The sequence below is a fragment of the Sodiomyces alcalophilus genome (genome assembly GCF_042370955.1).
Source record: "Sodiomyces alcalophilus JCM 7366 unplaced genomic scaffold ACRALscaffold_5, whole genome shotgun sequence".
NCBI classification, from domain to species: domain Eukaryota; kingdom Fungi; phylum Ascomycota; class Sordariomycetes; order Glomerellales; family Plectosphaerellaceae; genus Sodiomyces; species Sodiomyces alcalophilus.
This window is the reverse complement of record NW_027263536.1, coordinates 4,931,380-4,955,037: the sequence shown is the minus strand read 5'-3', so window position 1 is coordinate 4,955,037 and position 23,658 is coordinate 4,931,380. Positions and strand designations below refer to the sequence as shown.

The 23,658-nt window shown below is 37.8% G+C and overlaps 1 non-coding gene across 1 annotated transcript; it reads right to left on the bottom strand.

The window, feature by feature from the left end:
- Positions 1–7,610: 7,610 nt before the first annotated feature.
- On the bottom strand, positions 7,611–7,685 carry ACRALDRAFT_t194. The gene has a single exon. It is a non-coding gene; the product is annotated as a tRNA-OTHER (tRNA).
- Between the last annotated feature and the right edge of the window lie 15,973 nt (positions 7,686–23,658).

The window sequence follows — 23,658 nt, the reverse complement described above, 5'->3', positions numbered from 1 at the left end:
AAGATAAATCGATTATATTCGAAGACGTCCTCCCGAACCCGGAAGCCGAGGATATAATAGACGTTAAAGAAGTAAATATAATAACCTAAAATCCCTAGAATACTCTAAATACTAACCTGAATATACGTAGGATAATAAAAAGGATTTTTAGGATTTAGGCAGAGAATAGGTTTAGTTTAGACTTAAATTTTTATATAGATAGCGGAGCCACCTCCTATATAATAATAAATAAAACTCTTTTCTCTATATATAAAACCACTACTAGGCTCGCTAGCTAGGGAAAAGTAAATCTAATAAAGATAATAGGCGTAGGAAACTATATTATAAAGTATAAAGATACTAGAAAAACACTGTTTCTAAAAGAATACCTTTATATTTCTAAACTAAGAACTAATATAATAAGTCTCCTAAACCTCGATAGCAAAGTCAGAGGCCTATCTAGTAATAAACAGCTTATTCTTTTCAAAAACAAACTAGTTAAAGAGTCCCTTTATATATATATATAAGAGCTAGACTCTTTAGAGGACTCTACTAGGCTATAGCTAGGCTAGTTATCTTAAAAAGCGGAAATAAAGAAATGAATATAATAAGGGAAATCTTATAAAGAAACCAGAAAAATCTAGACCTTTAGAAATAAAGAGACCAAAATAATAAGAAAAGAACCGTAAAAATAAAGGAGACTATATAACTATAGTATAATAGAATAGGCTATATTAACCCTATAGCCCTAAAGAACCTATATAATAATACCTCTCTCTTTAAGGACTTTAAAGTATCAGAATAAGAAATTATAGATATAAATAGCTATACTACTTGCCGCCGTAGCAAAGCTATTATACTAGCTAGTAAAGATTTAGTAAATAAATATAAAGACTTCTCCTAACTCGAAAAGGTATGTATAAACCTCTACGGCCTAATAGAACTAATAACTTATAATCAGAAGCGCTGGATTTTACTAATTATGGACCGTTCTACCCGGTTCCTCTAGGCAAAACTACTACCTAATAAATCAGAAATAACCGTTATTCTAGCTATAAAAGAGTGGAAAATACTAGTAGAAAATAATAACTATAATATAAAAATAAAAGGAATAGATACGGACGGTGGAAAGGAGTTTATAAACGCCTCCTTTAAGCGCCTCTTCTAAGGCGTAAAACATAATATAAAACCACTATATATCTATAAGACTTAAGGCTCTATCGAATAAGATATTAGAACTATAATAGAAAAGGTTCGTAGCCTGCTTTTCCACTCAGGACTACCTAGATACCTTTAGGGAGATACTGTATATTCAGCAGTATATATATACAACAAGACCCTAAATTCAGCTATAGGTTTTAAGACCCCTTTCAAGAGAGTTAAAAAGAAAAAGCCTACTATAAACCATATTCGGGTCTGGGGCTCTATAGCCTACTATAAAAACAACGACCCGACTTAAAAGAAACTAGATAGCAGAGCTATCTATGGTGCCCTTATCGGCTTTAACGATTATAACTATAAGATATATAACCTAGTCTTAAGAAGGATCGGTTAGTTTAAAGACGTATATATACTTGAAAATTAGTTTATATACTCTTCTTTAGACCTTAATACTAGTAATATCTCTCTCTAAGAAGAACAGGTTTCTAACCTAGAGCCTTATTAGCTTCTAGAAAAAACTATATAATAATAACATGTCTTAAAACAACCTTTTAAGAATATCTAAACTAAAAAAGAAAATAATATGAACCTATAAAATAGACCAAGGAGTCTACGAGCAGTATCAGGCTACGATAACCCAGATATAAATACTCGTTATAGACCTAAAAACACCGGCCACTCTAGTATATAAGTTAAAATACCTTCGAAACCGAAGTTAGCTTTTAAAGACTATATATCAGTGGATAATAAAAATAATAAGCGCTTATTATACTTAATAGAAGATACTACTCTCGGAAACCTATAGTTTTAAATGGAGCCTTACTACTTCTTAGCTATAAACTCTCCATCAGAACCAGCTACTTATAAAAAGGCTATACAAAGCTTAGATACATCATAATGGATAGACGCTATAGTAGCAGAAATAACAGAACTAGAAAAAAGAAAGACCTGGGATTTAATAACTATAAAAGATACGCCCCTTAATAAAATAAAGGAAAAATATAACGTCCTAGGCGGACGATAGGTCTATAAAATAAAACTAAATAATAAAGGAGAACTAATAAAATATAAAGCAAGATGGGTTATATAAGGCTTTAACTAAGTACTCGGAATCGATTACCTAGAAACCTTTTCCATAACCTGCAGACCCGAAACATATAGACTTACCTTCCTTTTAGGCGTTTCCTTAGGCTAGAAATTCAGATAGTTCGATATAACGAACGCCTTCATATATACTAATATAGATACCCTAATATACACCGTTTAACTAACGGGTTTTGAAAAATGAAAAGGAAATAGTATAACTATCTATAAGCTAAATAAAGCTTTATACGGCCTAAAACAGAGCCCTAGGCTCTAGTATAACTTCCTAGTTAAAATCTTAACTAAACTAGGCTGTATAGTCTCCGAGTTTAATAAAGGACTCTTTATATATTATAATAAAGGAGACCGAGCTATATTCCTCTGCCACTTAGATAATATCGTGGTTATAAGTCCTTTAGATACTATAATAGATCACTTTTATAAAGAGATATCTAAAGATATTTCACTAAAAAACTTAGGTGAAGTATATACCTTTCTAGGTAACGAAATAAATATAAATATAACTAAAAGGACACTCTGTATAAGTTAACTACCATATATACATAAAATAAGCTCTTGTGAAGGTAGATACCCTATGTATTTATAAACAGGTCCTAATACCAAACCCTGAATAGGCGTTAAAAGAAGATATAAAGAAATATTAATAAGAAGTAGGAGCTTTACTATATCTAGCTCTCTACTCTAGGCCCGATATAACCTACGCTATTAATAAGTATGCCCGATATATAAGTAATCCCTCGAAGGAACACTTTATAGTATTAAATAGAGTTTAGCCCTATATAAACACATATCCTAATATAGGTCTTTTATATAACTATAAAAGAGATAACCTATATATATATAGTTACTTAGATACTAGCTTTTTAGATATTCTTAAAGATAGAACGTCTACCTTAGGATATATATACTGCGTAGGAATAAATAATCCTATTAGCTAGACCTTATCGAAGCAGAAAGTCGTTGCTTTATTAATAACAGAAGCCGAATATATAGCTCTAACCGAGGCTATAAAAGAAGGAATCTATATATATAATCTATATACTAAACTAATAGATAACCTTAATATAAAATTCAGTAATAATAAATTAAGGATTCCTACTATTCTTATAGATAGCGAGAGTGCTAAAAAGGTCGCTGAAAACCCGGAATTGCATAAAAGAGTAAAGTATATCCATAGACAGTTTCACTTTTATCGATAATAACTATAGGAAAATAATATAAAGGTAGTGTATATAAACACTAAACATAATATATCCGATATAATAACTAAAGGGTTACTAAAAGAGACTTATAATATACTCTGCGGCTATATAAACCTAGGTTATAAAGACGACACACTACCCGAATATAACCTACCACCTTATAAAGAAATAAAAGAACTTAAATACTAGGTTTTTTATATATAGACAGGTTTTCCTAGAATAAAACTAAAAGGAGTTTTTTTAATTTTTCCCTATACTATAATAAAAGATAGAGGTTTTCTTTTTTCTCCTCGCCTTAAAAATATATAGACTATAAAAGAACTAGCTAAGCTGCACCTATTATATAGGAGTTAGCTTACGGGGGGGTATTAATACTATACCCAGAAAATAAATATATCTATATACGGTATAGTACGATATACGAAACCTCCTGTAAGTCAGAGACTTCCTAAGTCCCCTAGGGACCTCCCGAGTCCCCTAGGGAATTCCCGAGTCCTCCCGAGTCCCCTAGGGACTTCCCGAGTCCTCCTGAGTCCCCCAGGGACCTCCTAAGTCCCCTAGGGACCTCCTGAGTCTTCTAGGGTCCTCCCGAGTCCCCTAAGGACTTCCCGAGTCCTCCAGGGTCCTCTCGAGTCCCCCGGGACCCTAGGTGGACCCACGGACCTTTAGGTAGGCCCACGGACCTCCAGGTAGGCCCACGGACCTTCAGGTGGACCCATAGACCTTTAGGTGGACCCATGGACCTTTAGGACCTTCGGAGTAACCTAGGGACCTTTAGGACCTTCGGAAAAACCCACGGACCCTTACCTATACTTTGAGGGTCTAGATACTAAATTAGTAGCTTAAATAAGCCGTAGGAAACGGTTATATATACTAGGCTGCCCGCCTCCCTTTTCCTTTCCTTTTTTCTTTCTCTCTCTGTATCTTCCGTCTGCAGTCTTTATAGTCTTCGATAATTTAAACTGCCTCTTTTCCTCTAGATCTTCCTCTTCCGGTCCATCTCTTCGTGACCGTTGTAAAGTATATATACGATTATGTCTATACTACTAGTAAAGCGAAGTCTAATCTCCCTTATCTATAACGCCGCTTATAGCTAGCTATTATATATATCTATATACTAAAAACGCGTATCTATGATTATAACCTTAACTAGTATAAGCTATATCTTTAAAGTATTATTATAGCTTATCTTTATATAAATATTACGCTTATCGACTTTCAAGGCCTTTTCGTGAATAGATCTTTCTTCGCCTTACATATAAGTGATAATAGCTCTTGCCTTAGTTATTAATATAATTATTATTACTTATTTATTAGCTTACTATAGATAGGCGAAGCCGTTACTACATAGAACGGCTCGCGTAGGACAAAGCAAACAAACTAACTAATAATTGCCTACCCGAAGGAAGGGCCAGAGTCGTTAAGGGTCCGTATTAAGAGCTAAGGGTCCCGAAGAGACGGTAGTCAGGCATCTAGAAGGGTTAATAGTGGTCTAATCAGGGCAACGAATAGCTAGCTATAGATAGAGTACCGGTATTTATACGCCCCCTATTCGGTATTTGCTGTCCACTTAACCCTAAATAAGAAGGTAACGCGAGCGCGTATATAAGCAAGATCTTAGCTGTAAATGTTACGTACCTGTACACGTTAGAGTAGGTAATCAGGATTACGTGATATGTAATAAGGTCACGTGACTAGGGTATAAGGATTACGTGGGTATATAATAAGGTCACGTGACTAGGGTATCAGCATTAGTGGTGTGTGACAAGGTCACGTGACTAGGGTATTAGGCAGGGCATTAGGATTATATAATATATAATAAGGTACCTAGCATAAGGATATTATATATTCTTAATACCTTAGGGTTAATAAATACCGAGGCAGAAATAGTAGTGATTTAGTGGCTTAAGATATCTGGTTTTGATTATAGAGAGTAAGGCTTATTATAAGGTATAGGTACGCAGTATATATAGCTAAGATCTTACTTATACACGCGGTCGCGTAACCTTCTAAAAATAGATTAAGTGGATAATAAATAGTAAACCGGGGGTATATAAATACCGGTACTCCTATAAATAAGCAGGCGGGCCTATAGTCGGCCTTTAGACCGTTTAGATAAGCTAAATAGGAAGGATAATATAAATTATAATTATAATAGGTTGTTACGGGTTGACCCCTCGAAAGTGTAGTTCCGGTATAAGGCCGGAACCGCTAATTGGCACGCAGAACCGATACTCGGGCCTCGGGCTACCCTTACCGCGGATTCGTATAAACCTAGTAAATCCTACGCTCTCTATAGATCTTTTCCTTTCCTTTCCTTAATTCTAGCTAATATAATTATTCGGCCTTACTCGGTGCGATTAACCTATAACCAGCCGCTTATATGGGTAATAGGTAATAATCGTAAAAGATCTAATAAAAAAGCTACCGAGATATAGTGGGTCTATTTTAAAGAATAACCGGGGATAAAACTAGATCCCCCCCCCTAGGACCGAGTGGTTACGTGATATCTATAGCGTGTAAAATTAGGAGCAGCCTAGTAAAAGCTAACTAAAGGGCACTAGTTAATTATAAGGAACTATTAGGAACTATTAGCCACTTAATCTTAGGTAGGCTTAAGTAAAGGTACCTATACACAGGGACTTTCCTATATAAATACGATCCGTTTTAGGTACCTTTCCTTATATAGCTTTAATCTATCCTGATAAACATTTCCCTGCGTCCTCACCGAGGTTTTCCTGATTCCGGTCCCGGCTACCCTAAGCCGGCGGCTATAATAATCCGGACACGATATCCTATAAAAGCTTATATAGCGTCTAGACCCGGAACACGGGTCTACCCTTCTATAATCTGTCCTAAAGTATTAGAAGCACTTATTCCGACTAGGGCATTTGTTTATTCCGACTAGGGCCCTATTTTTGCAGCCGGCGCTACCCGCTAACGATTATTTTTTGTTATTTTTATTTTTATATTTTATTAGATTAATTAGTTAAATATAAATAGCAGCGTTTAGGTCGTCTTTTTGCCCTTAGATACAATGGTTGATTAACTAATTAATTAGCTATAAGGAGCTATCTTCTGATCGTAATTACTTATGCTATCCTAGTAAAGAAAGGCGAAGCCATTACTGTGTAGAACGGCGCAGGCAGTATAGACTCGGATAAATCTTCGATAACGGAAATGCTTAAGACTATAAGATGCATATAAGTAAAATAATATATATAATAAGGAGACCTTTAAAAGAGGTTCCTGGGGGTGCGCGCTGCTTTAATCAGGGTAACATAGCTTAAACAAAGTGAATATAATAAATATAGCAAAACTTAGAGTTAAAAGGATAATAATTAGATATAATAATTAGTATCCTCTATATCTAGGTAGCGTCGCTATATATATATTATTTATTTATTTATTATCCCTTAGCCCGCTATCCTTATCCTACCTTAAGTAGCTAGGAGTCAGAATTCTAACTATACGGTCCTTCTTAGATACCTATAGGGGGGAAAACCGTAGTATAAGACTTAAGGAACTAGTATATAACTTAGATAAAAACCCCTATACTCTCCTCCTCTAGGATTACTGCCTTATACAGGTACTATAGGGGCCCCGTTACTAACTCGCTACTAGTACGAAACTCGTAGGCTTCTATACTAGGAAGCCTATAATATTCTTACCTATAGCGGCTTTAAAGCCGACTATATACTCGATTAACGGCGCGCGCGTGATTATCTTAGTTGGTTTTTATGCGCCTCCTGTATGCCCTAGGGCTAACCCTACGGGCCTACTACGGGCGACTTATATATACGCTTCCTAGGGTTTAAAGCTCCTAAGCTTCCCTTGCTTTTTAGATAGCTGTAGGTGGAGCTAATATAGGCTACGTGCCTACGTAGAACGCTTACGTAACAGCGTAAGAGGCTACTTCCGTATCGTGGAAGAGACGCCGCGTATTTTACTTACGCGCTTAGGGATAGCGCGATACCGTCTTCTTGTTTTCCACGGTAAGGCGACTAACTCCCCCGTAGCACCTATTATCGACTAGCGAAGCCGGGCGGAAGGTAGGTCTAATAGGCCCCCTATTTCACTATTATCTACGCGCTAAGGCAGATAAGGGCCCCTAAGAATAGGTCCCGAGTAGCGTAAAAAGAAAAAGGGGTTCCTTTTTACGTGCGCCTCTAGCTGGATTCGAACCGACCTAGTCACCTCGACTATATACTAGGTGTACCACCACTATACTATAGAGGCTATTTAACTTAATACTAGTGAACTTAAAAGATTTACAGGACTTAGGAGTCCTTTTAGGACTCTTCGTGACCTTAGTGATCTTCTTAGGCGTGACCGGTCCCGCGGGCTTCCTAAAGATAGCCTTATGTATCTTAGGGTATACCGGGATACTAGTGTTTTTCTTAAGTTCCTGTGCCTCAGGAGCATCTATAACTAGGGCCTAAGTCTTTTTCTTAACGTGATTAGAGGAACCAGGAGTAGTGGGCTTCGACTTAATAATAGGTTTATTATCAAGGGTATAATCTATACCCTTAGGAGATAGTAACAGAGGGGACTAAGGGACCACCGGACCTACTAATATCTTCTAATAGTTAAAAGCGAGGATTACTTTAATATAGACTAACTATTCTTCCTTAATATACTCGTATAAGCTATACCGTTATTCCTATAATACTATCCTTATATAAATCAATAAATCTTCGAGCTCTAAGGGAATAGGTATCCCTCTTAGATAGCAGCTTATATCTACTTGATAATAAAAAGGCTATATAAGTAATTATCCGACTAAAAAGGTCCGGGAATAATATAGAAATAACAAGTAAGGCTTACGATAGCCTTATTAGGCGTATTAATACTATATAGCTATGCTATAGCATAATTAAATAACAGTAAAAGGGCATTTTTAGCATTTACTCGTATTCTAGATACTATTATATCTATATATATAGTATATCTCTTAATCTATAATTAGACTAACGAAATAATCATTAAAGTGATAACTAATAAGAATTAAGCGATTTCTTTTAATACGGTTAATGTCCTTAAGAGGTTAAGGAGAGTAGACTACTGCACGGCTATTTAGCTCCTAGTAAAGAGCGATATTAATCTAGGCTATAGGATAGTTATCCCCTTATCTACTCTTAAATATACCGCGCATTATATATTCTAGACAACCCTTATTTAGGAATCTTTTATTTATTGGGTTATAGTATATCCTAAAGGATAATTAGATTACCAGGTAAGTATCTCACGGTCTCTCGCTGAATATACTTATTATAGGAATATAAGGTAGTATTATATTAACTATAATAGCGTTAAGTTCGCTATCTATAGTACTCTTAAGGAGGCTCTGGACTATATATATATTATTTTCTAGCTATTAGTGGAAACCTATAAAGGCGGCGGCGTTATTAGAGATATTAAATAAACGATACAGTAAACCTCACTTAGGGAATACCTGTCGGCTATTATTAGAATTATCGATACCACGGGGGTATATAGTCTTATTAATAGTAACGCGAGTAGTGGGCACGATATAAGCTGTAAGGATAAGGCCGCTAGGAGCCGGCTCTTAGTAGTTAATAATAAGGGACATAGATATTCTAAATATCTCTATTAGCGTAATCACGGTAAGGCGCGTTAGGCGGATATAGGGGAAAGTATATAAGGGTAGCGGGGTAATAAATAGTGAAAAAGCGGACGGGGGTAAGTTAAAAAACTAACTTAACGATATAGAAAAAGAAAGAGAGAGAGGGAAAACGGGTTAACAGGAGCTTGTAATAGGTGATATTTATCCTTTATCGACGCTTAATAGTGTTATGTAGTGCCTCCCTTGTAAGACAGGCTTTAACTGTAGTTTTTATTACTACTACTAGTTTAATAGGGTCGTGATTATTACAGAAAGGGTATTCCTGATACTATTTATAGTTTTCGGATAAAGGTAACTTAGTGAATTAGGTATAGAATCTAAATACGGAAGTCGGCTTACCGAGTAATCAATCTAATTAGATAAAAAGATTAAATAGTACCTTTTCTATTATATCTATAGTCGCGACTATATAATAAAGCGATATAAGGGGAGTAATCGTGAATCACGCTTAAAGCCTAATCTTTTAGTAACGTAAAATAGACTGTTTATTTAAGTACGCCTTTTCAAGTCACTGAAACTATGAATCGTAGGGCCGCGTTATTCGTCTCCGAGGGATATAAAGCAAAGGGTTACTAGACAGAGATATATCTTTTAGGTTCTGTATCTTTTATCTCATCTTACGACTTAACATCGTGGCTCTCCCTGAACTCCCTTTCTTCGTATTAATAATAATAAGATTACGAATATACCCGCTAAAGCTCCGATCACGTGGCTTTATAACCTTAGCTTTTATAAGCCTAAAAAAGGCATAGCTCGTTAAGAGTTAGTTTATTCTATACCGTGCTTTTGGTCTAAGATACGACTTATCGTAGATACGGTTAATAAGTATAATGTTAAAGAAAGGCGAAGCCGTTACTGTGCAGAACGGCTCCGCTAGGGCCTTTACAACGGTCACGAAGAGATGGAACGGAAGAGGAAGATCTAGAAGAAAAGAGATAGTTTGAATTATGGAAGACTGTGAAGACTGTAGAAGTAAGATACAGAGAGAGAGAGAAAAAGGAAAGGAAGAGGGAGGCGGGCAGCCTAGTATATATAACCCTTTCCTTCAGCTTATTGAAGCTACTGATTTGGTATCCAGACCCTCGAAGTATAGGTGAGGGTCCGAGGGTTTCTCTAAAGGTTCTGAAGGTCCCTGGGTTACTCCGAAGGTCCTGAAGGTCTGTGGGTCTACCTGAAGGTCTATGGGTCCCCCTGAAGGTCCGTGGGCCTACCTGGAGGTCCGTGAGCCTACCTGAGGGTCCGTGGGTCTACCTAGGGTCCCGGGGGACTCGGGAGGACCCTGGAGGACTTAGGAAGTCCCTGGGGGACTTAGGAGGACCCTGGAGGACTCAGGAAGTCCCTGGGGGACTTAGGGGACCCTGGAGGACTTAGGAAGTCCTTGGGGGACTCGGACGAACTCGGGAAGTCCCTAGGGGACTCGGGAGGTCCCTGGGGGACTTAGGAAGTCTCTAACTTATAGGAGGTTTCGTATATCGTACTATACCGTATATAGATATATTTATTTTCTGGGTATAGTACTAACACCCCCCGTAAGCTGACTCCTATATAATAGGTGTAGCTTAGCTAGTTATTTTTATAGTCTATATATTTTTAAGGCGAGGAAAAAAAAAAAGGGAAAACCTCTATCTTTATTATAGTATAGGGAAAAATTAAAAAAACCCTTCTTAGTTTTATTCTAGGAAAACCTGTCTATAGGTAAAAAACCTAGTATTTAAGTTCTTTTATTTCTTTATAAGGTGGTAGGTTATATTCGGGTAGTGTATCGTCTTTATAACCTAGGTTTATATAGCCGCAGAGTATATTATAAGTCTCTTTTAGTAACCCTTTAGTTATTATATCGGATATATTGTACTTAGTGTTTATATACACTACCTTTATATTATTTTCCTGTAGTTGTTATCTACAGAAATAAAACTGTTTATCGATATGCTTTACTCTTTTATAAAATTCCGGGTTTTTAGCGACCTTTTTAAGACTCTCGCTGTCTATAAGAATAGCAGGAATCCTTGGTTTATTATTACTGAATTTTATATTAAGGTTATCTGTTAGTTTAGTATATAGATTATATATATAGATTCCTTTTTTTATAGCCTCGGTTAGAGCTATATATTCGGCTTCTATTATTAATAAAGCAACGACTTTCAGCTTCGATAAGGTCCAGCTAATAGGATTATTTATTCCTACGCAGTATATATATCCTAAGGTAGACGTTCTATCTTTAAGAATATATGAAAAGCTGGTATCTAAGTAACCGTATATATATAGGTTATCTCTTTTATAGTTATATAGAAGACCTATATTAGGATATGCGTTTATATAGGCCTAGACTCTATTTAGTGCTATAAAGTGTTCCTTTGAGGGGTTACTTATATATCGGGTATACTTATTAACGGTATAGGTTATATTAGGCCTAGAGTAAAGAGCTAGATATAGTAAAGCTCCTACTTCTTATTAATATTTCTTTATATCTTCTTTTGACGCCTGTTTAGGGTTTGGTATTAGGACCTATTTTTGAATATATAGGGTATCTACCTTTTTAAGAGCTTATTTATTATACCTTTCTAGTATTTTATTCGTATATGGTAGTTGGCTTATAGAGAGTGTCTTTTTAGTTGTATTTATAATCATTTTATTGCCTAGAAAGGTATACACTTTACTTAAGTTTTTTAGTGAAATATCTTTAGATATCTCTTTATAAAAGTGATCTATTATAGTATCTAAAGGACTTATAACCATGATATTATCTACGTAGCAGAGGAATGTAGCTCGGTCTCCTTTATTCTAATATATAAAGAGTCCTTTATTAAACTCGGAGACTTTATAACCTAGTTTAGTAAAGATTTTAACTAGGAAGTTATACCAGAGTCTAGGGCTCTGTTTCAGGCCGTATAAAGCTTTATTTAGCTTATAGATAGTTATACTATTGCCTTCTTGTTTTTTAAAACCCGTTGGTTAAACGGTATATATTAGAGTATCTATATCAGTATGTACGAAAGCGTTTATTACGTCCAACTGCCTGAATTTCTAGCCTAAGGAAACGCCTAATAGGAAGGTAAGTCTATATATTTCGGGTCTATAGGTTATAGAAAAGGTTTCTAAGTAATCGATTCCGAGTACTTAATTAAAGCCTTATATAACCTATCTTGCTTTGTATTTTATTGGTTCTCCTTTATTATTTAGTTTTATTTTATAAATCTATTATCCGCCTAGGATATTGTATTTTTCCTTTATTTTATTAAGGGGCGTATCTTTTATAGTTATTAAATCATAGGTTTTTCGTTTTTCTAGTTCTGTTATTTCTGCTACCATAGCGTCTATCCATTATGATTTATCCGAGCTTTGCATAGCCTTTTTATAGGTAGCTGGTTCTAATAGAGAGTTTATAGTTAAGAGGTAGTAAGGCTCTATTTGAAACTGTAGGTTTCCGAGAGTGGTATCTTTTATTAGGTATAATAAGCGCTTATTATTTTTATTATTAACTAATATATAGTTTTTAAAAGCTGACTTTAATTTCGAAGGTATTGTAACTTATATACTAGAATGGCCGGTGTGTATAGGTCTATCTGGGTTATTATAGCCTATTACTACTCGTAGACTCCTCGATTTATTTTATAGGTTATTATTATTTTCTTCTTTAGTTTGGATAGACTTAAAAGGTCGTTTTAAGACCCGTTATTATTATATAGTTTTTTCTAGAAGCTGATAAGGCTCTAGGTTGGAAACCTGTTCTTCTTAGAGAGAGATATTACTAGTATTTAGGTCTAAATAAGAGTGTATAAACTGATTTTTAAGTATATATACGTCTCTGAACTAACCGATCCTTTTTAAGACTGGGTTATATATCTTATGGATATAATCGTTAAAGCCGATAAGGGCGCCACGAATAGCTCTGCTATCTAGTTTCTTTTGATTCGGGTCGTTATTTTTATAGTAGGCTATAGAGCCCCAGACCCGAATATGATTTATATTAGGTTTTTTCTTTTCAACCATCTCAAAAGGGGTCTTAAAGCCTATAGCTGAATTCGGGGTCCTGTTATATATATATATTGCTGAATATACAGCATCTCCCTAAAGGTATCTAGGTAGTCCTGAGTGGAAAAGCAGGCTACGAACCTTTTCTATTATAGTTCTAATAGCTTATTCAATCACGCCTTAAGTCTCATGGGTATATAGTGGTTTTATATTATGTTTTACGCCTTAAAAGAGGCGCTTAAAGGAGGCGTTTATAAACTCCTTTCTACCGTCAGTATCTACTTCTTTTATTCTTATATCGTAGTTATTATTTTCTACTAGTATTTTCCACTCTTTTATAGCTAGAACGACGGTTGCTTCTGATTTATTAGGTAGTAATTTTACCTAGAGGAACCGGGTGGAACGGTCCATAATCAGTAGAATCCAGCGCTTCTTATTATAAGTTATTGGTTCTATTAGGCCGCAGAGATCCGTATAAACTTTTCTAGGTAGGAGAAGTCTTTGTATTTATTAACTGAATCTTTATTAGCTAGTATAATAGCCTTACTACGACGGCAGGCATCATAGCTATTTATATCTATGATTTCTTATTCTGATACTTTAAAGTCCTTAAAAAGAGAGGTATTATTATATAGGTTTTTCAAGGCAACAGGGTTTATATAGCCCATTCTGTTATACCATAGTTATATAGTCTCTTGTATTTTTGCGGTTCTTTTCTTATTACTTTAGTCTCTTTATTTCTAGAGGTCCAGATTTTTCTGATTTCTTTATTCTAGGCTTTATAGGATTTCCTTTATTATATTAATTTCTTTATTTCCACCTTTCAGGATAACTAGCCTAGCTACGGCCTAGTAAAGTTCTTTAAAGAGTCTAGCTCTTATATATATATAGAGGGACTCTTTTACTATTTCGTTTTTAAAAAGAATAAGCTGTTTATTACCTAATAAGCCTCTGACTTTACTATTAAGGTTTAGGAGGCTTATTATATTAGTTCCTAGTTCAGGAATATAAAGACACTCTTTTAGAAACAGTGTTTTTCTAGTATCTTTAAACTTTATACTATAGTTTCCTATACCCGTTATCTTTATTATATTTGCTTTTCCCTAACTAGCGAGCCTAGTAGTAGTTTTATATATAGAGAAGAGAGATTTAGTTATTATTATATAGGAGGTAGCTCCGCTATCTATATAAAAATTCAAGTCTAAACTAAACCTATTCTCTGCCTAAATCCTGAAAATCCTTTTAACTATCCCACCTATATTCAGGTTAGTATTCAGAGTATTCTAGGGATTTTAGGTTATTATATTTACTTCTTTAATATCTATTATATCCTCGGCTTCCGGGTTCAGGAGGACGTCTTCGAATATAATCGATTCGTCTTCTTCTTCTTCGGGTTCTTTAGGTTACTTTTTAAGGATTATATTCACAGAATCCTTATTATTTATAAGCGTCTAAAGCAGTTAGTTCTTTAAGAGAGCCATAATAGGGTCCTCCCTTTTCTTATACTAGGGATTTAGGTACCTGGATCTGCCCCTAGAAGAGGAGGAGGAGGAGGAGGACTTAGTGCTCTTAGAGACCCGATTCTACTGCTTTTTTCCGGTATTTTCTTTTATAACCCAGCCTTTAAGAGCCTTATCTAGGTAAAGGAAATAGCAGTTAGAGGAGACGTGGCCGGGTTTCTTATAGTTCTTATAAAACAGTCCCTTAGTCTTTCTCCAGGGTTTTTTAGACCCTTTAATAAGGAGAGTATTATTTACTAGGGAACGCTATATTTTCCGGGAGGCGTCTATTAATTTAGTAACGATTTTATCTAGTGTATAGCTCTAGATATTATAACGGAGTGACTAGGTGATCTGGTTAGTAATAGAGTCGTATCTTTTATTAAGGGCGTTAAGAATCCACGCGTAAATCACCTTATTAGGAAAGGAAATCTCCCTTCCTTCTAGAGCCAGCAGATTTTCTTAAAGCTTATATAAAAAGGATTTAAGGGTTTTATAGTCTAAGGGGGAATTATTAAAGAAGGTTCCTAGGGTATTAAAATCAGCTTAGAAGCCTTTCCTTTCGTATAGGCCTTTTAGCTTTTCCTAGACTTCGTGGGCCGTATCTAGACCTTAAACCTAGGCGAGGGAAGTGTAACGAGATGATCGCAGACCCATCGGCATGCAGTCGGACCGATAGCCGCGCACGGACCACCGATCCGAACCTATCTCTGTGCGTACGTTAAGGGATCAGTTTAATCCCTTAAGTTAAAGTCTTAGTTTATAGTCAGCGCTTAGTTAACGAATATACTATGATTACTCTACGGTACTAAGCTATTAAGCCTTTTCTATAATATCTTTTCCTTAACTAAAATCTACGGACTTCCTTTCGTTATAATTCTTTAACTTCTATACCTTTAAGGTAGTTAGGCCGAAGATACCACCAAGAAGGACTCGAGGAACGAGCGTCCCCCCGGGGGGAGCTAGCGAAGCGGACGCCGGGTAGCCGCCTACTATACTAAGGTTAATAACGATGGTGGCTGAATAGGAACCGTCGGATAAAAATAAGGGGTTAACGGACACGCCGGTTACGCTCGGTCCCGAAGATAGTGGTTCGTAGGCCGATCGGCGATCTATCGCCGGCCCCTCGACGTTAACGCAAAAGGCGTTAATTACAATATTTTCGTAATATCTCTAGTAATAAAGCGAGATTAATCGAGTAATTATAGAGAAGCTTACTAAATAACCGGCGCCCCGGCGCGATTACGAAAAACCGCCGGTATATAATTATAAGCTAATTAGAGAGTTATCCACGGTTATAGAAATCGACGATTAGTTAGTAGCGATTAAGGCTAGGAACTAGTTTAGACCTAGTGCCCTAGTACTATAGTAGATCGAATAGGCTTTAATAAAGCTCGAATATACCTTCTAGACGTCCTAAAGGCACTATACCCGGAAGATTACTAACCCGAATTAGAATAACTTTACGGCGTTTATTCGGTAAGAGCACCTATCCCGGGATATATAACGGTACTATTACCGTAAGGAACTTTATAAGCTATAAATAACCGGCGATATAACGCCGATAAAGCTATTCGAATAGTAGGATAACCTGTATAGGCTATTAGGCCAGGAGACGAGCGGAAGCGAAGAGCGTGCCTACGATTATTTTAGTCGGCTACCCTTACGTATTAAGGATAAGATACGGGAGCGGAAAACCGAATTAGATAAGGCGGTAACGCTAGCTTAAGAGGCGTAGCTATTCTAGGATATAAGCCCTATTAAGAAGGCGAGTAGTAAGCGATCGGATACTAGTCGTAAAAGGACCCTATTAAACTTCTAGCGTTCGGATAGTCGCTTAAGTCGGGTAAGCACCCCGGCGACTAATTAGCGTACGCCCGCCGAGCCAGGTAAGACGGACTCGAAGGGGGCGCCCTTAACGGGTTAAAAGGTATCGGGCTCGGGTCTAGAGCCTCTATAAGCGCAGCCTAATACGCGTGCCTTTATAGGCGAGTACTATAACTACGGTAAAAAGGGTTACTATTCTAAGGACTATTATAGTAATAAGGAATAACGGATAACTAATAACGGGGCGGTAAAGGCTCGCGCCTATATTAATAACGTGCACGCTACACGTAATAACCTTAATAACGATATTCGGGTTAGAGAACTCTATTTATTAGGAAACGAGTCGGCGTAGGTAATAAGGGGGCCGGACCTATACCCGATAACCGGCCAGCGATTATAGTTAGCGAGGTAGCAAGATCTATAGCGATAATAATCCGTTACGGAAAGGAGATCGAGTTTAGCGTGGATTTAGATACCTATACGTAGGTAGATATTATTAGCCCGGCGTTAGTAGAACGCCTAAGGTTAAAACCGCTCTTAGAGGTTAAGACTCCGGAGATCGAAGGCTTTAATAGTAGCCCGGCAAGGGTTCGCGGAGCGTACGGCTTAGCTTTCTATTTACTAGACGTAGAAGGGCGGCCACGCCTATTAAAAAGGGTCTTCCTATATACGGATCGACCTAAGGGTACCGGATAATTACTACTGTTAAACGATAGTATAGGTTAGGAAGGTATTATAATTAATACGGCCCGCCGAATATTCGTCTATAGGCCGATCTTAATTATAGACCCTAAGCTATAGGCTCGCGAGGTTATTAAAAAGCGAGCGAAGGCGTATGTTATATATATCGCTACCGCTACTACTATCGTACCGGGGATACCGGATATAACTATTCCGTTTATAGATAACGATAAGGTGATATACGGACTAGTCGTCGAACTACCGCCGGAAATCGCTAACTATTAGGACGTGTTTTCGGAGCAGGCTATAAAGGAGCCACCCTTACTAAAGGACGCCGAATACACGATTAACTTATAAGACGGGAAGGAACCGCTATTCGGGCCGTTATATCCCCTATCTTAAGCCTAGCTAGAGGAGCTAAAAAAGTATATCGCCGAAGGGATAACGAGCGGTCGTATTTAACGGTTAATAAGCCTTATAGGCTTGTTAGTATTATTCGTGCCTAAGAAGGATAGTAGTTTATAACTCTATATTAATTATTAAGGGTTAAACGCTATAACGATTAAGAATAGGTACCCCCTGCCCCTAGTCGGTAAGCTATTAGATAGGCTTACCGGGGCAAAGTACTTTTCTAAGGTGGATATCTAAGATACTTATTATAGGATCCGGATTAAGAAAGAGGACCGCTAGAAGACGGCGTTTAGAACGCGATACGGCTATTATGAGTACGCGGTTATACTATTCAGGCTAACGAATACTCCGGCTACCTTTTAGGCATACGTTTACTAAGCGCTCGCCGGTTTACTAGATATATATTATATCGCTTACCTAGATAATATCCTTATATATTCCACGTTAAGGGAATAGCATATAAAGAACCTAAAGAAGGTTTTAGATCGGCTTTATAGGGCCTAGCTATACGCGAAACTATTAAAGTACGAATTTTACTATAACTAAGTAGATTTCCTAGGGTTTATAGTAACCCGCGAGGGTATTACGATAGACCCGGAACGTGTATATATAGTCGCCGAGTAGCTAGCGCCCGGGTTATTTTATAATATCTAAGTTTTCCTTAGTTTTACTAATTTTTATAGGAGGTTTATCGAGGGATACTCTAAAGTTACCGCGCCGTTAACTATACTACTAAAAGGTAGTTAGGCGGGTAAAAAGAAGGGACCTTTTAAGTTCCCGGATAGCGCTAAGCGGGCGTTCGAATTACTAAAAGTCGCCTTCGGGTCGGCGATTATTTTACGGTACTAGAACCTAGTGCTGGATATAAGGGTCGAGACGGATACCTCGAATAAGGCTATTTCCGGGATCCTGAGTTAGAAATACGAGACTAGATAGCGACCGGTCGCCTACTTCTCGTAGAAGCTTTCCGAAACGGAGTAACGATAGGGTATAGGATAATAGGAGCTATTAGCTATAATAAAGAGCCTTAAGTATTAGCGCTTTTATCTTAAAGGCACGGGATAGGCGTTTATAGTGCTAACGGACTATTAAGCGCTTAAGGGCGTGCTAAACACGCCGGCGCGGGACCTTCGCGGAAGGCTTACTAGATAGGTATACCGATTATCGTTATTCGACTTCGAGGTTTAATACCGCCCGGGTAAGATAAACCCGGTAAACGGCCTATTAAGACGGCCGGATTATATAGTGGATAAGACGCTATACGATAACGTGCTTCCTACCTTATCGTAAAGATTATAACTAATTAGCGACCTCCCGATAAGTGTTTATTAACGGATCGCGAGTATTTATTTTACCCTAATAAGTAACGCGGTGAAGATTATATACGTTTAAGCCGCTCGGGTAACGCTACCCGAATATAGGCCTAGTAAACGTAAGCGGGTATAGACTCTATAAGAGGGGGCCCTGCCTAGCTTAAGAGAATATAAGGACGGAAGAGGGCTACGACCCCTGCGTCCTATTAACGGTATACGGCGTATTATCGTCGCTATTATTACCCGCTCCCGAACACGAGACGTGGGGTATAGGGCGATTACCTAGTAAAGGGTCGCTAATAAGATATCGCCGACGCCTAAGGCTAATAAGGCTAGGGTTACTATAATACCGGATTAGCACGTCCCACGTTCTATGGCCTAAGAGCTAGCCAGGAATAAAACGGTAGGTCGGCGTATTATTAGCGAGGAACTAGAAGATCTGGTTAAAGGGCTATAGACCACTAACCCGGGTTATATATCCTTAATTAAGAATATTCGCCGAGGGACTAAAAAAAGAGCGGGGTACTCTCTCGGAGATAAGGATATACTACTATTTAAGGGACGGTTAGTACTGCCTATATAGGGCGCCCTAAGGGCGGAGGTCCTACGATAGCACCACGATAACCCTAGAGCCGGGTATATAGGAGTAAATAAGACGCTTAAGCTGATTTTAAGAAAGTTCTACTAGGTGGACTTAGCGGCGGATATTCGCGATTACGTCGCCGTATATTCGGCGTGTTAAGGGGTATAGGTGCCGCGATATAAGCCGTACAGTTAGCTATAGACGCTGCCGTTACCCACGTATCCGTTCTAAGAGATTAGTATAGATTTTATTACGGGTCTGCTATCTATAAAAGGGGTAGACGAGTAAACGTATAACGCTATCCTAATAATTATTAACCGGTATATAAAGTATACTCTGTTTATTCCTACGCGGAAGGACCTAATAACACCCTAGCTAGCGGCGCTGCTATATAAGGAAATTAAGTGCCGATTCGGTAGCCTAAAGGGCGTGGTAATAGACCAGGATAAGCTGTTTACTAGTTAGTTTTAGATAGAGTTCTGCTATAAGCGGGCGAACGCTCGGCGACTATCTACTATATACTACCCGTAAACGGATAGTTAGACGGAACGAATATATTAGTTCCTAATTAAGTACTTACGAATAATCGCTAGTAATATAATAATATAATAGCCTGTTTAGTTATTAAAAGCTGGGTTCGCCTATAATAATAGCGAGTACTCCTCGCTTAGTATCTTACTATACAAAGCGTTATACGGGTACTATCTATATATAGTAGAATATATTCGACCCAGGGACGATACCCGGGTATAGGGCGTCCGAGAATATATTAAGAAGCTAGCGGAAGTTCGGTAAAAGGTCCGCGAATACTAGGCGCGTGCTACGGAGTACTAGGCTCGGTATTATAATAAGCGCCACTAACCGTAGCAGTATAAGGTAGGCGATATTATTAGACTATCTATAAAGAACTTCCGATTCCGGTAAGGGTTAAAGCTAGCACCGCGATATATTCGGGTATAGGTAACTAAGAGGATCGGCGAGTAGGCGTATAGGGTTCGCCTTCCTGCGTAGTATATAAGGATACACGATATATTCCCGGTATCCTTATTAGAGCCATGGAAAGACCGAGTAGCTATAGAGTTATCGGTAAAGGATCTCCCGCTCCTAGAGGAGGAGTAAGATAAATAGGAGGTAGAAGATATCGTTAGTTATAAAGAAGAATAAGGGAAAACGTTCTATCTTATAAAATAGGCAGGCTGGCCGGTAGAATATAATACCTAGGAACTAAAGGACCACCTAGAAAACGCTCTAGGGATCCGGAAGAGATACTAAAAGCATAAAAAGCATATATATAAAAAGTAGGACGACTACGAGATAGTATAAGGCGCTAAAGGGTCGTCGGATATAAAAATAAGAACTTAATTATAGGTTATAATAACCTTTTTCCTTAACGATAACTAGATAAAATAGGGTTAAGCCCTAACTAATCCTAAAATTATAAAACTATCAGTATAAAGTTTAACGCTATTTTAGGCGATTATTACCGGCGGTGGCTCGGTAAATAAAAAAAAAAATTTTAGTTACTAAAACCAAAAAAGTCGGTCTTATTACCGATAGCGGCGGCTACGATATCGTTATTATTAGCGGGGGCCGGCTAGGCGGCGGGGGCATAATAGCAGGGCGTGCGAATACGCCGATAAGGGATATCGTCCTTATCCGATAAGGTAAACGCTAGCGGCGTGTATACGGTATTACTAGGGGGAGCCGGGGCGTTAGTGGCCGATAAGGCGGCGGAAGCCCGATAATAAGCAGGATAGCGGGGGCGAGCTATAGCGGGATAAGGAATAGGTTCGATAGCCTTATTAGAACTATTGCTAAAAGGATTATTATTATTATTAACGGAGGTATAACTATAGCGAGTAGCCGCTAAGCGACCGGTAAAACAACGAGCTAAAGTAAGGCGTCGGGGATTATTAACGGCCGCTAAAAGGTCGGTAAGCCTATTTAAAGACGGAAACGCCTTAAGGCCTTAAAGGCGATCCTTATAATCGAATAGGCGGTAACCGTTTATCGCTAAGTCCTTAATAAAAGAAATAAGCGACTTAATATCGCGGAGGTCACCCTCGCGAGGCGGGCGGGTTTAATCTAATAACGCCGACGCTTCGGCGTTATTAATACGACTAAGACGGTGTATAAAGTTAACCGTTATTATAGAGCGTAAGGACGAGATTTTATCTAGAACCAGTATTTAAGACTACTAATCGTTAAGAATAGGTAGCTAAGCGGTCGGCGATTAAACTTATATCCTTAGCGGTAAGCTTTTTCTTACCGCGGTCTATAACTACGCGGAATTATTTATAGGCCTTAGAGATACGCTTATAAGAGCGACGCCGGGCTATCGGCGTTAAATTATTATCTATTATATAAATACGCTTATTACTGTTTTATAGTAACTAAGCAGCACCTAGTATAAAATCGGGGATTTAATAACTAATTAGTATAGAAAAACGCCGAAGAGTCGGCGAACCTATAACGACGTATTATTAATAACCCCGGGTATAGGCGACGCAGCGACTAGCCCCTGTGCCGTCGCCGGCCTTATCGAAATAGTTAATACTAATATATAAATCTAGCCGAGAAATATAAAATAAATAGGGAGCCTTATCCTTAACGACCGATTCCTACCCGTTATCGGTATTATATTATAGCTCGCGAAAAGCTATAGTAACTTATAAATTAACCGACGATATAATAGCGATTAGTCGGTGTGATAATATTAATATTATTAATAGTGATGGAATTAAGATAGGTAAACTAATAATCGGCGAATAGTCGGCGATTATAATAATAGAAGATAGTTATAGGAAGAAAAGTAGGAGCTATAAGGGAAATTATACGAGGAATTATATACTCGCCGCCGAACGGTTACCTAAGGCTAGGTATATTATCCGCGAAAGGTTAGATAACTATAGGTAATAATAATAAGCATCGCGGAGTTTCTATAGCAATATTCGGATAAATCACGAGGTATATAGTCGGCGATAGAATACTAAAAAAGTAAATAAAAGGAGCGGCCACTCTTTTTCCCTACGGGTTTTTAACGAGGGCTCGCGTAGAACCAGATAGAGATAATTAATCGCGATAAACGCGTAATTAGAGGCATTATAATAATATAAGTCTACGGGACTAGACTTATCAGGGGGGGGGGTAGTGTAACGAGATAATCGTAGACCTATCGGTATATAGTCGGACCGATAGCCGCGCACGGACCACCGATCCGAACCTATCTCTATGCGTACGTTAAGGGATCAGTTTAATCCCTCAAGTTAAAGTCTTGGTTTGCAGTCAGCGCTTGGTTGACGAATATACTGTGATTACTCTGCGGTACTAAGCTATCGAGCCTTTTCTGTGATATCTTTTCCTTGACTGAAGTCTACGGACTTCCTTTCGTTACAGGATCCTTTAGAAAGGGTAAAGAGTATTTTACTAGCAGCTTTTAAAGAGTCTTCCTTCTGCTTCTAAGAGAGATTCTATAGAGGTTTAGTTATTTCCTTTAGGAATTTCCCTTTATAGGCAAAATAAGCATATATAGATATCCTCTAGAAAGGAAACTCGGTGCTGCCTTACAGTTTCTTAACCGTGGGGATAAAATCCTTACTGGTTATCTTCCTAGCTTTAAAACGGTAGTCTTTTTACTAGTATTAAAAGGTAAGAAGTAGAATTACCCGATTTCTAGTTCTAACTACCTAAGGGGTTGGATATAGGGGTGAAAAGTGGGTCTAAAGCGGGAAAAGTAGGGCCACGTAATAGTATAGTTCACGGATATTAAAAAAGTAGAGCCGTTTCTCGTATATTATAAAGAAGAGATTAGCTTTTTTTAGAGACTAGGGTTTATAAGCCACGTAATATCACAGCCTTTATAGGGGTATAGTAGGGCCGTATAGCTAGTATATAGGGGGTATAGATACTAAGACTTAACTATTCGGAACGGGGCCCGTTATAATATTTTTCCGTTTTTTCGGAAAGAAAAGGGGAAGGGGAAAAGGGGTTTAGCCTAAAGAGGGCTTTAGAGGTGGAATTAGTTAATAGCGGCCTAGAGAGGGCTTTAGAGGTGGCCTAAAGAGTGGCTTTAGAGGTGGAACTAGTTAGAGGCGGCCTAAAAAGGGCTTTAGAGGTGGATTTTAGGGTAGAAATTACCTAAAAAGGACTTTAAGGGTGGAAGGAAAAGGGGATCTAGAAATTCCTTTACTTTTCCGGGCTTATAACCTTTATAACGGTTATAAAGAGATAGAACAGAAAAGGACCATCTAGAAAAAAAGAGGTAATTTAAATTATAGAA